This window comes from Ranitomeya imitator, chromosome 6 (assembly GCF_032444005.1).
Source record: "Ranitomeya imitator isolate aRanImi1 chromosome 6, aRanImi1.pri, whole genome shotgun sequence".
In the NCBI taxonomy this organism is placed as follows: domain Eukaryota; kingdom Metazoa; phylum Chordata; class Amphibia; order Anura; family Dendrobatidae; genus Ranitomeya; species Ranitomeya imitator.
In genome coordinates, this window is record NC_091287.1 from 503,299,591 (window position 1) to 503,315,604 (window position 16,014).

Genomic DNA, 16,014 nt, shown 5'->3' on the forward strand with positions numbered 1-16,014 from the left:
TTAACCCTTCAGGTGCTTCACAGCAGCAGAAGCAACATGGAAGGAAAAAATGAACATTTAACTTTTTAGTCACAAAAATGATTTTTCAGCAACAATTTTTTTATTTTCCCAATGGTAAAAGGAGAAACTGAACCACGTACGTTGTTGTCCAATTTGTCCTGAGTACGCTGATACCTCATATGTGGGGGTAAACCACTGTTTGGGCGCACGGCAGGGCTTGGAAGGGAAGGAGCGCCATTTGACTTTTTGAATGAAAAATTGGCTGCACTCTTTAGCGGACACCATGTCACATTTGGAGAGCCCCCGTGTGCCTAAAAATTGGAGCTCCCCCACAAGTGACCCCATTTTGGAAACTAGACACCCCAAGGAACTTATCTAGATGCATAGTGAGCCCTTTAAACCCCCAGGTGCTTCACAAATTGATCCGTAAAAATGAAAAAGTACTTTTTTTTCACAAAAAAATTCTTTTAGCCTCAATTTTTTCATTTTCACATGGACAACAGGATAAAATGGATCCTAAAATTTGTTTGGCAATTTCTCCTGAGTACACCGATACTTCACATGTGGGGGTAAACCACTGTTTGGGCACATGGTAAGGCTCGGAAGGGAAGGAGCGCCATTTGACTTTTTGAATGAAAAATTATCTCCATCGATAGCGGACACCATGTCGCGTTTGGAGAGACCCTGTGTGCTTAAACATTGGAGCTCCCCCACAAGTGACCCCATTTTGGAAACTGGACCCCCCAAGGAACTTATCTAGATGCCTAGTGAGCACTTTAAACCCTCAGGTGCTTCACAAATTGATCCGTAAAAATGAAAAAGTACTTTTTTTTCACAAAAAATTTATTTTCGCCTCAATTTTTTCATTTTCACATGGGCAATAGGATAAAATGGATCCTAAAATTTGTTGAGCAATTTCTCCCGAGTACGCCGATACCTCATATGTGGGGGTAAACCACTGTTTGGGCACACGGCAGGGCTCGGAAGGGAAGGCGCGCCTTTTAACTTTTTGAATGGAAAATTAGCTCCAATTGTTAGCGGACACCATGTCGCATTTGGAGAGCCCCTGTGTGCCTATGCAATGGAGCTCCCCCACAAGTGACCCCATTTTGGAAACTAGACCCCCCAAGGAACTTATCTAGATGCATACTGAGCACTTTAAACCCCCAGGTGCTTCACAGAAGTTTATAATGCAGAGCCATGAAAATAAAAAATAATTTTTCTTTTCTCAAAAATGATTTTTTAGCCTGGAATTTCCTATTTTGCCAATGGTAATAGGAGAAATTGGACCACAAATGTTGTTGTCCAGTTTGTCCTGAGTATGCAGATACCCCATATGTGGGGGTAAACCACTGTTTGGGCGCACGGCAGGGCTCAGAAGGGAAGGCACGCCATTTGGCTTTTTAAATGGAAAATTATCTCCAATCATTAGCGGACACCATGTCGCGTTTGGAGAGCCCCTGTGTGCCTAAACATTGGAGATCCCCCACAAATTACCCCATTTTGGAAACTAGACCCCCAAAGGAACTAATCTAGATGTGTAGTGAGCACTTTGAACCCTCAAGTGCTTCACAGAAGTTTATAACGCAGAGCCATGAAAATAAAAAAAAAAAATTATTTTCTCAAAAATGAATTTTAGCCCGCAATTTTTTATTTTCCCAAGGGTAACAGGAGAAATTTGACCCCAAAAGTTGTTGTCCAGTTTCTCCTGAGTACGCTGATACCCCATATGTGGGGGTAAACCACTGTTTAGGCACATGCTGGGGCTCGGAAGTGAAGTAGTGACGTTTTGAAATGCAGACTTTGATGGAATGCTCTGCGGGCGTCACGTTGCGTTTGCAGAGCCCCTGATGTGGCTAAACAGTAGAAACCCCCCACAAGTGACCCCATTTTGGAAACTAGACCCCGAAAGGAACTTATCTAGATGTGAGGTGAGCACTTTGAACCCCCAAGTGCTTCACAGAAGTTCATAACACAGAGCAGTGAAAATAATAAATACGTTTTCTTTCCTCAAAAATAATATTTTAGCCCAGAATTTTTTATTTTCCCAAGGGTTACAGGAGAAATTGGACCACAAAAGTTGTTGTCCAGTTTCTCCTGAGTACGCTGATACCCCATGTGTGGGGGTAAACCACTGTTTGGGCACACGTGGGGGCTCAGAAGGGAAGTAGTGACTTTTGAAATGCAGACTTTGATGGAATGGTCTGCGGGCGTCACATTGCGTTTGCAGAGCCCCTGGTGTGCCTAAACAGTAGAAACCCCCCACAAGTGACCCCATTTTGGAAACTAGACCCCCAAAGGAACTTATCTAGATGTGTGGTGAGCACTTTCAACCCCCAAGTGCTTTACAGAAGTTTATAACGCAGAGCCGTGAAAATAATAAATATGTTTTCTTTCCTCAAAAATAATTTTTTAGCCCAGAATTTTTTATTTTCCCAAGGGTTACAGGAGAAATTGGACCACAAAAGTTGTTGTCCAGTTTCTCCTGAGTACGCTGATGCCCCATGTGTGGGGGTAAACCACTGTTTGGGCACACGTGGGGGCTCAGAAGGGAAGTAGTGACTTTTGAAATGCAGACTTTGATGGAATGGTCTGCGGGCGTCACGTTGCGTTTGCAGAGCCCCTGGTGTGCCTAAACAGTAGAAACCCCCCACAAGTGACCCCATTTTGGAAACTAGACCCCCCAAGGAACTTATCTAGATATGTGGTGAGCACTTTGAACCCCCAAGTGCTTCACAGACGTTTACAACGCAGAGCCGTGAAAATAAAAAATCATTTTTCTTTCCTCAAAAATGATGTTTTAGCAAGCAATTTTTTATTTTCTCAAGGGTAACAGGAGAAATTGGACCCCAGTAATTGTTGCGCAGTTTGTCCTGAGTATGCTGGTACCCCATATGTGGGGGTAAACCACTGTTTGGGCACACGTCGGGGTTCGGAAGTAAGGGAGCACCATTTGAATTTTTGAATACAAGATTGGCTGGAATCAATGGTGGCGCCATGTTGCGTTTGGAGACCCCCTGAAGTGCCTAAACAGTGGAAACCCCTCAATTCTACCTCCAACACACCCCTAACCCTTATCCCAACTGTAGCCGTAACCCTAATCACAACCCTAACCCCAACACACCCCTAACCCTAACCACAACCCTAATTCCAACCCAACTCTAAGGCTATGTGCCAACGTTGCGGATTCGTATGAGATTTTTCAGCATCATTTTTGAAAAATCCGCGGGTACAAGGCACTGCGTTTTACCTGTGGATTTACCGTGGATTTCCAGTGTTTTTTGTGCGGATTTCACCTGTGGATTCCTATTGAGGAACAGGTGTAAAACGCTGCGGAATCCGCACAAAGAATTGGCATGCTGCGGAAAATACAACGCAGCGTTCCCGCGCGGTATTTTCTGCACCATGGGCACAGCGGATTTGGTTTTCCATATGTTTACATGGTACTGTAAACCCGATGGAACACTGCTGCGGATCCACTGCGGCCAATCCGCACCGTGTGCACATAGCCTAATTCTAAAGGTATGTGCACACGCTGCGGAAAACGCTGCGGATCCGCAGCAGTTTCCCATGAGTGTACAGTTCAATGTGAACCTATGGGAACCAAAAATCGCTGTACACATGCTGCGGAAAAACTGCACGGAAACGCAGCGGTTTACATTCCGCAGCATGTCACTTCTTTCTGCGGATTCCGCAGCGGTTTTAGAACTGCTCCAATAGAAAATCGCAGTTGTAAAACCGCAGTGAAATGCGCAGAAAAACCGCGGTAAATCCACGATAAATCGGCAGCGGTTTAGCACTGTGGATTTTTCAAATCCGCTGCGGAAAAATCCGCATAGGACCAGAATACGTGTGCACATACCGAAACCCTAACCCTAGCCCTAACCCTACCCCTAACCCTAACCCTAACCCTACCCCTAACCCTAGCCCTAACCCTACCCCTACCCCTAACCCTAACCCTACCCCTAACCCTACCCCTAACCCTAACCCTAGTTCTTACCCCAACCTTAGTGAAAAAAAAAAAATTCTTTATTTTTTTTATTGTCCCTATCTATGGGGGTGACAAAGGGGGGGGTCATTTACTATTTTTTTTATTTTGATCACTGAGATAGGATATATCTCAGTGATCAAAATTCACTCTGGAACGAATCTGCCGGCCGGCAGATTCGGCGGGCGCACTGCACATGCGCCCGCCATTTTGGAAGATGGCGGCGCCCAGGAAAGAAGACGGACGGACCTCGGGCGGCCAGGTAAGTATAAGGGGGGGGAGATCAGGGCACGGGGGGGGCGTCGGAGCACGGGGGGGTGGATCGGATCATGGGGGGTGGTGGATCGGAACACGGGAGGGAGGATTGGAGCACGGGGAAGGATTGGAGCACGGGGTGAGGGATCGCTGTGCGGGGGGGGGGTGGATCGGAGCACGGGGGGGGGGTCGCTGTGTGCGGGGGGGGGATCGGAGTGCGGGGGGGTTTGATTGCAGCACAGGGGGTGTGATTGGTGCACGGGGAAGCGGACAGGAGGACGGGGGAGCGGAGCACAGGACGGAGGGGAGCGGACCACAGATCTGGGGGCTGGGGGGGCGATCGGAGGGGTGGGGTGGGTGCACATAAGTGTTTCCAGCCATGGCCGATGATATTGCAGCATCGGCCATGGCTGGATTGTAATATTTCACCAGTTTTTTAGGTGAAATATTACAAATCGCTCTGATTGGCAGTTTCACTTTCAACAGCCAATCAGAGCGATCGTAGCCACGAGGGGGTGAAGCCACCCCCCCTGGGCTAAACTACCACTCCCCCTGTCCCTGCAGATCGGGTGAAATGGGAGTTAACCCTTTCACCCGGCCTGCAGGGACGCGATCTTTCCATGACGCATATGGTGCGTCATGGGTCGGAATGGCACCGACTTTCATGACGCAGCGTATGCGTCAAAGGTCGGGAAGGGGTTAATTGTGTTATCTTTGTCTAATACTTAAATTTGTTTGTTGATCGGAAACATGCAAAAGAATAGGAAATCAGGAAGGGAGCAAATACTTTTTCACCCAACTGTATGTAAGTGCTATATAATTAAGGCTGTGTGGCCACGATCAGAAGCAGCAGGGGTTGGGACACCGCTCACCAGCGCTGCATCCAAAGCGCTGTGTTCTTCTAGGTTACAAGCACATTGAATGGAATTTAAATCTCATGCCCACAGTGGTTCTAACGCTGCGTAAATTCGCCCACGGCGTGGGTTTATGAGCCGTAGCTCGCAGTTGTAAGAGGGTGGTGCTGTTATGGACAGTAAGGAACACGCTGTCACTTTAGGAGACTGCACCCCTTGTCTGGTGTGATGGAATGTTCTGCTTCTCCCCTGCAAGAGGCTGTGTGAATGAGCTGGACTGTGCAGAGGGTGGGGGTGGAGCCTGAACAGCGCGTGTGTGTGTGTGTGTGTGTGTGTGTGTGTGTGTGTGTGTGAGAGCTGAAGCTGCTGCAGAGAGAACTTTGTGCTGCTTTCTGCAAGAGAGGACCCACAGCCTGTAACGGAGTGGACTTGTGAGATTTGACAGACCTTTCCAGGTGCAGCGAGAGTGGCTGTCCTGTGCGAGTTTGAAAAGCTACGAAGATACCGAGAAAAGGATTTACAGTTTCCAGGAGCACCTCCAGGACCCAGAAGCAAGGAGAAGACCACGTTTCACGGAGCTGGCAGAGAGCCGTGCGCACCACCGTACTGGACTGTTGGGGGGCCCCCGGGACTGGATCTGAGTCCCCAACATCGCCGGGAGTTTGTTCCTGTTTTGTGCACATGTCAGGGCCTAGTGTTGGCTTCAATAGTCAGTACACGGTAGTCGTGTGGCCTGCTTAGTAAAGGCCAGGGAGGTTATATGTAGAGTAGCATCGTTATTTGTTTATTGTTTGCATTTACTTGTGTGACGTATGTTGATTCTGTAACAGGTGGAGCACCGTGCTATATTACAGACAAGCTAAAGAATACAACTCTTGTAAATTATCTTTTGCCATTGCATACCCCTGTTTTCACCTTCCTCATCCACTTTATTCCTTGCCTTCCAATAAATCTACCCTTTGTTGTTTGCACCTCATCTTGTGTACGGTAGTCTCCCTGCACCGTGGTGGTCCCCCGGCCATCGCTTCATAGTCTCATCCATAGTCATTCATTAGATGCAATAAATCCACACGTTCATTGAACAAATGCAGATTTAACTGTGTGATTAGTATGCAGCGTTTTGAACACAGCGAAAATATGCTGCATCTAAAACGCTGCTATTTCCTGGTAGTGGGCACACAACACAAGCCCTATGTAAATATATTATACACATATAAAACGCAGCACAACGCACCAGGCTCGGCCATAGCTGAAACCTGCAGCAAAAGAAACTTACCCATCATTCGCCACTAGATGGCGGTGTAATACAGTTCCTATAGCTATCACTAGGCTGGCCCCTAGCGGCCTCGCCATGGAACAACAGCTGGGATGGGAGGTGATAAGACCTTGGCGTGTACGGTATCAGCTGATACAATCATGTGACGGCTGGATGACACGAGCTCACAGACACCAGAGCGCGCACGACTCTCCTCTCTGCAGTCTCCATGAATGGCGCCATCTTGTTGAGGACAATACGAACTACTGCTTATATACTGCTGCAGAATATGACTTCTGGAACATGGCTGCCGTGTGGCTGTGAAAGGCGAACGCCTGTAAACTGTGATTGTCACCACTTGTGTTCCTTCTCGTTGGCAGAGGGGGCAGTAGGTTGTGAGGGAGAGGATGGCGGAGATCTGAGGCGCTGACCTGCCGCTTGTCTGTGCCCACTGTGACAGCTCTCCTGTGCTACCAGGTATGGAGCTGGGGACGGTGATTGTAGTGTAGTGTGGGTGATTGTAGTGTAGTGTGGGTGATTGTAGTGTAGTGTGGGTGATTGTAGTGTAGTGTGGGTGATTGTAGTGTAGTGTGGGTGATTGTAGTGTAGTGTGGGTGATTGTAGTGTAGTGTGGGTGATTGTAGTGTAGTGTGGGTGATGGTAGTGTAGTGTGGGTGATGATAGTGTAGTGTGGGTGATGATAGTGTAGTGTGGGTGATGATAGTGTAGTGTGGGTGATGATAGTGTAGTGTGGGTGTGTGGTGCAGGGTGTGCACAGCACAGAGTGCTCCTGTCACTGTATGTGATGGATACAGATATGTACAGCAAATGTCTCATTACACCAGGTGGGTGATGGATATTGTAGTTTGCAAATGGTTCCTGAGATGTAAGAACCGATCATGTCCAGTGTTGGCCCTCGTGACTCCTGACTTACTAGATTCCTGCCTGGAGTAATTTTCTCTTGGCCACAATAACATGTCCCTCCTGCATGGACCCTCCACCGTGTCCGGCCCCGTGCCCCTCCTGCGTGCGTCCCCCCACTTTGTACGGCCCTATACCCCTCCTGCGCTGGCCCTCCACCGTGTCCGGCCCCGTGCCCCTCCTGCGTGCGTCCCCCCACTTTGTACGGCCCTATACCTCTCCTGCGCTGGCCCTCTACCGTGTCCGGCCCCGTGCCTCTCTTGCGTGCGTCCCCCGCTATGTACGGCCCTATACCTCTCCTGCGCGCGTCCCCCACTTTGTACGGCCCTATACCTCTCCTGCGCGCGTCCACCACTATGTACGGCCCTATACCTCTCCTGCGCGCGTCCACCACTTTGTACGGCCCTATACCTCTCCTGCGCGCGTCCACCACTTTGTACGGCCCTATACCTCTCCTGCGCACGTCCACAACTTTGTACGGCCCTATACCTCTCCTGCTCACGTCCCCCACTTTGTACGGCCCTATACCTCTCCTGCGCGCGTCCACCACTTTGTACGGCCCTATACCTCTCATGCGCGCGTCCCCCACTTTGTACGGCCCTATACCTCTCCTGCGCTGGCCCTCTACCGTGTCCGGCCCCGTGCCCCTCCTGCGTGCGTCCCCCGCTATGTACGGCCCTATACCTCTCCTGCGCGCGTCCACCACTTTGTATGGCCCTATACCTCTCCTGCGCTGGCTCTCTACCGTGTCCGTCCCCGTGCCTCTCCTGCGCAAATCCCCCTTACCGTGTCCGGCCCCGTGCCTCTCCTGCGCTGGCCGTCTACCGTGTCCGTCCCCGTGCCCCTCCTGCGCAAATCCTCACCGTGTCCGGCCCCCGTGCCTCTCCTGCGCTGGCCGTCTACCGTGTCCGTCCCCGTGCCTCTCCTGCGCAAATCCCCCTTACCGTGTCCGGCCCCGTGCCTCTCCTGCGCTGGCCGTCTACCGTGTCCGTCCCCGTGCCCCTCCTGCGCAAATCACCGTGTCCGGCCCCCGTGCCTCTCCTGCGCAAATCCCCCTTACCGTGTCCGGCCCTATACGTCTCCTGCACTGGCTCTGTACCGTGTCCGGCCCCGTGCCCCTCCTGCGCGCGTCCCCCACTATGTACAGCCCTATACCTCTGCGCTGGCCCTCTACCTTGTCCAGCCCATGCTCCTCCTGCGCAAATCCCCCTTGCCGCGTCTGTCCCCGTACCTGAGTCCCCCTTGCCGCGCCAGCCCTGTGCCTGGGTCCCCCTTGCCGCGTCCAGCCCCGCTTGTGTGTGCCCCTCTACCATGTCCGTCCCTATGCCTGGCCTACTCTATCCTCCCGTGTCCTGCCCCCCGATCTCCCAGCCTGCTCAGGCATTGGTTTTTATCAGATATCTGATGTAGTGTCTCAGGTAGTGTGCAGCCGTACACGGGACAGTAACATGTCGGTGCGTTGTAAAGAGTCTAAGGCTGCCGTCACACTAGCAGTATTTGGTCAGTATTTTATGTCCGTATTTGTAGCCAAAACCAGGAGTGGGCGATAAATACAGAAGTGGTGCATATGTTTCTATTATACTTTTCCTCTAATTGTTCCACTCCTGGTTTTGGCTACAAATACTGATGTAAAATACTGACAAATACTGCTAGTGTGACGGCAGCCTAATGCCGATTTCAGGCGTCGGTGGAACACGGTGCGAGTCCAGACCGGCCGCGGCTCTCCTGACCCGAACGTGACCTCTTCATACATGCCTCTGATCTGTGTGTCTGGGTCAGGAGTACCATGAATGAGAGGTTTCTTTCGGGTACGTGGATTGTACATGATGGGTGACGCGGCCCTGCTGTCTCCTCATCGCGCAGATTGTGTCACTCGTGACAGGAAGCCTCTGACCGCACTCCTCTCAGTGCTCTGATTGCTTAACAGAGGGAAGTAATATAACGTGACGTCCGTGATTTCCAGAACTGTACGTTGTATTAACACTTAAAATAAAAAAAAAAAATACATTTTTCAAACCTTTAAGTGTTTTCTGGGGATGTAAAAACAAACTCGCCCAAGAAGGTGCTGAAATAGTAAAATTCTTCTACACTGTTCGTACCTTGGAACTTTCACTGCGCTCCAGGGTGTGTCGCCCCCTATGGTGCCAGCCGGTCACTGTGGCTCACACATCACTCTGCAGTGGGCACTGATTGGCAGACACTCATGTGATATATCAGGATTCCAGAGCACTGGGCAGTCATTCATCTCTACATAAATCCTCATTCTGACGTTCTTTTTTGGCATACAAGAGAAAAAAAAAAGGTCCAGTTTCTATCGGTGTGCTGGATCCGATCTGTGGGCCATTTTTACCATTAATGTAACATCTGTTTACGGAAAGATAAAACATTTCCATGCTTCTTAAGGTACCGTCACACTCAGCGACACTGCAGCGATATAGACAACGAGCCGATCGCTGCAGCGTCACTGTTTAGGTCTCTGTAGAGACGTCAAACACCGCAGCCCCAGAACGATGCAGGAGCGATCCAGTGATGTAACGGCGACTCACTTATCATTCTCGCTGGTTGTTAGCTCCATGTAAAACGTTGCAGGCATCGTTGCTTTTGATGTCAAACATGACGAATCCTGACGACCAAATAAAGTTCTGGCCTTCTAGCTCCGACCAGCGATGTCACAGCGGGATCCAGATCGCTGCTGTGTGTCAAACACAACGAGATCGCTATCCAGGACGCTGCAATGTCTCGGATCGTAGTCCATGCACAGTTTCTCAGGGAATCTGGCAAAGTCCTCTGACATCATCACCATAGGTTTTTTTAAGGTGTCTCAGGCAGATGTCAGATCCTTGGGTACTAAAGAGCATTGTCCAACGTTGCCTCAAGTTTGACAGGAGATTTACCGTAGTCTGCTTGACATCTACTACTACTAACTTCTGTGCTGCAACCATCATTATGTCGAAGCTTAACCCAGCTTACTAGGTTTTGTCCATATCTTCCACACACCAAGCAATTTGCAAACGTCTCACAACTGTTTCCAGTGCTGTCCACACTTATTAGCCTCTGCAATCAAGGTAATGCATCTCTTTAAGCAAGTAATCACTTTTCTTAAGGTACCTTCACACTAAGCGACGCTGCAGCGATACCGACAACGATGTCGATCGCTGCAGCGTCGCTGTTTGGTCGCTGGAGAGCTGTCACACAGACAGCTCTCCAGCGACCAACGATGCCGGTAACCAGGGTAAACATCGGGTTACTAAGCGCAGGGCTGCGCTTAGTAACCCGATGTTTACCCTGGTTACCAGCGTAAATGTTAAAAAAACAAACACTACATACTTACATTCCGTGTCTGTCCTCCGGCGCTGTGCTTTCCTCTGCACTGTCAGCGCCGGTCAGCCGGAAAGCAGAGCGGTGACGTCACCGCTGTGCTTTCCGGCTGGCCTGCGCTGACACAGGATGCAGGAGGAGTGCAGAGAAGCACAGCGCCGGGGACAGACAGCTGAAGGTAAGTATGTAGTGTTTTGTTTTTTTTTAACGTTTACGTTGGTAACCAGGGTAAACATCGGGTTACTAAGCGCGGCCCTGCGCTTAGTAACCCGATGTTTACCCTGGTTACCAGTGAAGACATCGCTGGATCGGTGTCAGCGGGAAGTCCAGCGACGAAATAAAGTTCTGGACTTTCCTCAGCGACCAACGATCTCAGCAGGGGTCTGATCGTTGGTCGCTATCACACATAACGATTTCCTTAACGATATCGTTGCTACGTCACAAAATGCAACGATATCGTTAACGATATCGTTATGTGTGACGGTACCTTTATACTTCAAGGTTTCCATGTGGTTAACTATTTCCTTGCTTCAAGTCATAGTTCACCTACATCTTCTATTAACCATTGCCTTATGGAAGATACCAGACTGTTTACTCTTTTAATTCCTGTAATTAACTGTTTCCCTGCTGGAAGAATCCGGAACACATTTACTCTTTCCATGTTTATCTGCCCATCTGGCTCAGTTTCATTTGGTACTACCTGCTCCACTTGCTTGTCCGTCATCCTGCTGAACTGGTACTCGCTTATCCATGTGTCATCTATCAAGACCCGCTCTTTTAAATCACTTCCTCCTGTCCGTGCTGCTCGCCCAGACCTACGACTTAGAAAATCCAGCTCATCAGGTGAGCACGCAGTGGAATACTCGGGCAGAGGCATCAACACTGTTGCAGTTGGATACAGAGGACTTATCAGGACTTATGTCAACGAGAGCTTGTCCAGGCTGTGCGTGATCAACTCATATGCATGCACTGCCTCAAACTGGTGCTGTTACACCTCTGAACCCCCAATCCCTGCCACAGCCGTCCTCTCATCCGGCGCACACACCACACAACTCCACAGTTGCCTACACCTACTTGTTTATATGGAAATCCTAAGGGCTTTGTCTACCAATGCACTGTATACTTTTAACTTTGTACCCAACAATTTTTATATTTTTTCTTTGTGGTTTGGAGACGTTTAGCCTTACCGTTATGGGAGTCAGACTATCCTGTGAAGCACTTTCTGACCTCCTTTCTCAATGCCTTCCATATAGTTGTTGAAGAACCTGGCTGTGTCCATTGTACTGCTGATGGCATTCTCCGGTTTAGACACGGGACTAATACTATGAGACGCTGTCATTCATTTTCCTACCCTGTCATTAGAAGTGGCCTGGAACAATGACGCTCTCTTGAAAATGTGCCCTGCCAATCTCTCTAGCCGGATAAAACACTAACTTGCTGATAGCAATTTGCCATCGTCCCTTTTGACCAGATTTCTCTCGCTTCCCTGATGGACTTATATGTTAAAGAGATGTCAAGGGGAAAAGATCTTGCATTCTAAAGCTTTTTCTAAATCTCCTCATATAGAAGCCTTACAAGAAACCATGCAAACTGTCTGGAAGAAATTGTTGTCGGCCGAATGAGCCCTTGAATGTACAGAAGGGCTATGCCTCTATTGTGGTGAAAAGGATCACCCATTTAGGGAATGTCCCAAACTCAAGGCCAAACAGGGAAATTACAGACCCTCGATGTAAAGGAGGGCTAACTCTTTCTACAGTCTTGCTGTGCCTATGTTTGTTGTTTTTAATTCCTTTGAGTTTACAGGACGAAACTTTGATTAGAGCTGTTGAGAAGTTGATGAACCTCTCACTAGTTAGGCTACGTTCACATTAGCGTTGCGCCGCTGTTGCGTCGGCGACGCAGCGGCGACGCAGCGGCGACGCGCCCCTATGTTTAACATAGGGGACGCGTGCGTTTTTTGGGTGGCGTTTTTCGCCACGTGCGTCGTTTCCGACGCTAGCGTCGGACGCAAGAAAATGCAACAAGTTGCATTTTCTGTGCGTCCGATTTTTGTCAAAAACGACGCACGCGTCGCAAAACGCGCGCGTTTTTGCGCGCGTTTGCGCGCGTTTTAACATGCGTCGCGCGTTGCGTCGCCGACGCAGGGCGGCGCAACGCTAATGTGAACGTAGCCTTAAAGAGCTAAAAGTTCCTTTTGTTCTTTGCGAACGCCTCTGATACTAATCTCCATGAATAGTGGCAATTCCTGGCAGTATAATTTATTTAGGACTGTTAGTGTTACTTCAGATATGGGAACTTCACATTGAGGACATTTCTTCTTAGTTCTTTTTTTTTTAGTTTTGCCACTTTCAGACCCTCCAGTGCTTTTGGAACGTCCGTGGCTAAGGCTGCATGCTCTAGTTCTTGATTAGTCTTCTGACCAGATCACCCAGTAGAGATCATATTGCTTTCAAAATTGCCTCAACTATCTTCTCTGAAACATCACTGTTCCCCCATTGTCTCCAACTTGTCTGCTTCTTACCAGAACTTTGGAGATGTCTTTTTCCAAGTAGAACGCCTAGACGCTACCTCCACATCATCCGTTGACTATGCCGTACCCCTTTTTTTCCAGGTACTGAACCATCAAGGTGGACAGTTTATCATCCCTCCGCCAAGACTAAGGCCTTGTCCTCTTATATTAAAGAAAATCAGGAAAAGGGTTTTCATCCGATAAGATACTTTACGTCTCCAGCTGATGCAGGCTTCTTCTGAGACCGATATATAGTCGGGGACTGACTAAAATTGCACAGGAAAAAAAGTATCCAACACCCCTCATCTGGGTGCTGTTTTATTGGATTAAGGGGGCTACCATCTTCATAAAATTTAATCTGTGTGAAGGCTATTACCATATCCACATTAAAGAGGGAGAGAAATGGAAGACAGCTTTCCACACCCGTGATAGTCTTTATTCATATCTAGGCTTTCATATTATGCAAAACACGCCTGTGTTCCAGAACTTTTGTTATGGAAATTTTAGTGGTGTCTTGTACCAGTAAGTCTTAGTTGATCAGGATGACATAGCAATGTTCTCCAGACTTCTGGACTCGCATTGTCTTCATGTCCGATCCATTTTGAAGAGCTTGCGATAAAACCATCTGTTTGCCAAGCAATAACAATGTCTCTGAGCGTCATGAACTGCGATTTCTCGGTTACATCATCTTCCAGAGGTCTCCGTATGGACCAAGAGAAAGAAAGTTTCATATATTTTGGATTGGCCACAACCTATTGGTCTTAAAGCGCTTAATTTCCTAGGCTATGTAAACTACCTTCAGTTTGATAATAACGACTTGCAGTGGTAGCTTCTCTTACTGTCGCAAGGAAGTTCATTCTCGGTACTGTTGGGATTCTGCAGTTCACGCAACTTAAATCGTGTTTCTCCACTGCTCTAGCTCTACTCCACTCTGATGTAGATAGTAGATGTAGATGTGTTCCTCCTAGAAGTGGATGCTTCTGCTATCAGTTCTATTAGAAAATTCTTCAGAATCTAAAAATTCTCCCTGCTTTTTTTTCTCTCCAAGGAGTTCCGACAGAATAATATTACTTCATTTGGGACATTTAACTAAAAAATTAGCACTACAGGAATGTTGACCATCTATATGGATCATAAAACATTTGCAGTATTCTTAATCTGCCCACAGTGTGAACCCCTATGAACCCCTATGAATCCCAACGATCACTTCATTTTGACTTGTTTGACTTGTTTGACTTCATTTTCTCCTCCCATTTTGTCGGAAAAAAAAATGCAGGGCTGACGCCCCATCCAGGTCCTTTGATCCTTGTGATGCTTTTATAGATTTTTTACTTTTTCTTTCTGTGTGTTTACATCTACCACCCAATCAAATAGCATATTATTAACCTTTTGCAACAGTTATCGGGGCTGTTCACATTTGGTCTCTGCAATCAAGGTAACAAATCTTTTCAAGCGAGTCTCCAGTTTGCCTATAATTCACTGCTATTCTGCAGTTACTCATTTTCTTGCTAGAAGTCCCAGTATTTATACTTTGCTGCTATTAACCATTGTCTTTCTGGAAGATGCCAGATTGTATTTACCTCTGTCATTCCTGTGATTAACTATTTCCCTGCTGGCAGATAGCAGTTTCTTGCACATTTACTATTTGTGTGTGTTTGCACAGCTTCATCAAGCGCTACCTGTTTGTCTACCGCCTTGCATACCCTGCTGTTCTGGTCCTCGCCGGTACATTTGTCGCTTGCTAAACTGCACCAGCGGGTCTGGTCCTTACTTCTTAGGGTATGTGCCCACGATGCGGATTTTGCTGCGGATCCGCAGCGTTTCCTCAGCTGCGGATCCGCAGCAGTTTCCCATGCATTTACAGTACCATGTAAAGCAATGGGAAATGAAATCCGCCGTGCACATGCTGCGGAAAAAAACGTGCGGAAACGCAGCGGTTTATTTTCCGCAGCATGTCAATTCTTTCTGCGGATTCCGCTGCGGGTTTGCCCCTGCTCCAATGGAAATCTGCAGGTGAAATCGCGGTAAATCCGCAGTAAAAACCGCAGCGGTTTTTCACTGCGGATTTAGCAAATCCGCTGTGGAAAATTCCGCAAAGGAATCCGCAGCGTGGGCACACATGGCCTTACACAGTCCTACAGCTTAGAGAATCATCCTCACCGGATGAAACTGAGGCATGTTTTTTTTTTTTCAGAGTCACGTATCAAAGTCAGTGGGTCCATGAAAAATTGTTTCCTCCATGAGCTGTCCATTATTTACTGTTTTATTGGGCAGAAGATGATTTTTTTTTTACTTTTTGCATACAAGAAAAATATATGCACACTGATTGTATGTAAAAAGGACAACCAGGCCAACAATGAATGAAAATGGAGGTCCAGCATGCTGATGAGAAACTGTTTTTTTTCTGTAAGAGAAAAAGTTATCTTCAGGACCAGTGTACATATGAAAGCTAGTCTCTTTGCCCTGTAGGCGTGTGACGCATCAGTTCAGTTGGTCTCTGCACACTTTTCGTGACCATGATTTTGAAAAACCCTATGGGATATTTATTAATGGATAGGGTTATGTTTGTACAATGTGCTTGTATTTCTGCAGATTCCCTTCGAATGAATGAAACAGTTCAAACATTTTCCAACAAATCTTGTGTGAAAGTGTTCACTTATAGGGTTGATTCAAAACGGGTTTGAAATGTTGTGGATTTTACCTGAAAATTTGCCCCAAAAAATGTGCAAATGCTCTGCTGTCAGTGGAGAGGTGGCCGTGCATTCACTGCCCTCTTCATTCATTTACATTAGTGGGGCCCTGTTCTCTGAATATTTGCAGCTTCCATCTAGTCCTTTTTAGCTGTGTGACGGAACACTGTATGACAGAATTATTTAACTTTGGGGGATGGGATTTTCTATGAAATCCTTACTTT

At 47.9% G+C, this 16,014-nt stretch overlaps 1 protein-coding gene across 1 annotated transcript in view; it reads left to right on the top strand.

The window, feature by feature from the left end:
* The first annotated feature begins 6,624 nt into the window (after window positions 1-6,624).
* ATP6V1C1 (ATPase H+ transporting V1 subunit C1) overlaps window positions 6,625-16,014 on the top strand; it is a 70,650-nt gene continuing 61,260 nt past the window's right edge. Inside the window, exon 1 of the mRNA XM_069731731.1 lies at window positions 6,625-6,829. The gene's annotated coding sequence lies outside the window, so the exon portion shown is untranslated. The remainder of the gene's footprint in view (window positions 6,830-16,014) is intronic.